The sequence below is a fragment of the Saccostrea echinata genome, unplaced genomic scaffold (assembly GCF_033153115.1).
Source record: "Saccostrea echinata isolate AGI-Se365-2 ecotype Australia unplaced genomic scaffold, CSIRO_AGI_Sech_v1 ptg000052l, whole genome shotgun sequence".
In the NCBI taxonomy this organism is placed as follows: domain Eukaryota; kingdom Metazoa; phylum Mollusca; class Bivalvia; order Ostreida; family Ostreidae; genus Saccostrea; species Saccostrea echinata.
This window is the reverse complement of record NW_026889801.1, coordinates 16,636,493-16,638,204: the sequence shown is the minus strand read 5'-3', so window position 1 is coordinate 16,638,204 and position 1,712 is coordinate 16,636,493. Positions and strand designations below refer to the sequence as shown.

The 1,712-nt window shown below is 29.8% G+C and overlaps 1 long non-coding RNA gene across 1 annotated transcript; it reads left to right on the top strand.

Moving 5' to 3' along the window:
* Positions 1-286: 286 nt before the first annotated feature.
* LOC133203934 (uncharacterized) lies at positions 287-1,182 on the top strand. Its single transcript, XR_009723504.1, has 3 exons — positions 287-366; positions 457-518; positions 1,057-1,182. It is a non-coding gene; the product is annotated as an uncharacterized LOC133203934 (long non-coding RNA).
* Positions 1,183-1,712: the final 530 nt, after the last annotated feature.

Genomic DNA, 1,712 nt, shown 5'->3' with positions numbered 1-1,712 from the left:
TCTATTGTAAATGTTTTAGGTCAAGGTAATCAAGTAAACCATAAAAGGATCAATTTTTTTGTTAAAATATTTGTAAACAGAAGATATGAGGGTAATCCCAATTTTTGAAATCTAGTTCTCTATAATTTTTCAGAGTTTACGATAATGATATAAAGCAAAGTATACTTTTATAATCATATATAATTATAATTAAATACGCGGAAATTGAAACTAATAATAACAGGAAGGATATAGATCATACGAAAGCCAAAACGTAAATTGGATTTTCAATCCATTCTTTTCAATCGATTCTAGAATGGACTTTCTTTTGTACAAAGTGATTGTAATTGCGTCTTTACAACTTCATGTACTATCAAAATGTACAGGGTATGTTTATTTATTAGTAACTTAATGATGGCAGGTATGCACGATCATGAAAATTCAATTTGTAGTTCTTTCTTAACCTTTTTTTCATAGCAAAACCGGACCTGATTGCTGTTTTGGATTCTCCTGGGATTCTTTGAGCCAAAGTTGCAAACGTAAGATACCTTTAATAAGGGATAAACTGCAAACACAGTCTGTCGTTTTGAAAATACTTTGCTTCATGTAGATCTTTCATAATTAAACTACTTTTCATTTCCAGTAGCAAGGAGACAAAAGAGAAAGTTTCTAATATAAGAGTTTGTGCAAAATGAAAAGTTTATTTTTTTCAGCTATGTATTCATTATTAGTAAGGGTAATAATGAAATACTAAATGCAAATATTTGCATGAATTTTAAAAATTCTACCAACGTATCAATTTATTTTGATAAGAAGAAAAAAAGAAAAAAGAAAGTTTAATGTGGTTTAAATGTAGATTTTATTTAAATATGAGAGAAAAAATTTCGATGAATTAAGCAATCTTCTTTTACCTAACGCACCAATTAGTGCCTTTTTTGTGCATTAATATATAGGACAAATTCATAATGCTTTTCAAAAAAGCAAAATCAACTCCCTTTGAATTTGGCATTAAATTGTTCGTTAAATCTGAATAAATTCTGGTTTTAACACACATGTATATGATTCTTCTTTTCTAAGCGTGCAAACCTGGTTATGATGGGATAAATTGCAGTCAAGCATGTAGATACCCCAGCTTTGGACTGGAATGTCAAGGAGAATGTAAATGTCCACCTGAATTGTGTGACATTTCATTAGGCTGCGTGATAACATGTGGGTTTCTTCAAATTTTTGTAACTTTGTTAGTCATTGAACGTAATAAATATCCATTAATTTTTCATAAGAGAGAATAAAATTCTAAAAAAAAAAGAAGAAAAAAGATCAAAATCTAAGGATATGGGAAGAAATGTATGATTTAATCCTTTACTATTTATTTAAGCAAAAGCTGAATACACGGAAGGCACAACAGATCTCCCAGAAAAGCACAAAATGACAACAGAAACTGAATCACAGCCAGTGTTGTATGCATTGAACAAACAATGGTTAACTGCAATCATCGGTTTATTATGCTCTATTATTTTAATCATTGTTATTTATCTCTGCTGTGGAAAGAAATTAAAAAAGAAATTTTCCAAAAAAGGAAAAAGTACGAAATCTCTTCAAAAAAAGAAACAATCAACAGCAGACTCGTATACTCCTTTGAGAGAACAAGGTTATCGTCAGGAAAGAATAGAACCGAATCCAAATCAAGAAAATACGAAGGCGCCTTCAATTTATGAAGAAATTGATGCAGACCA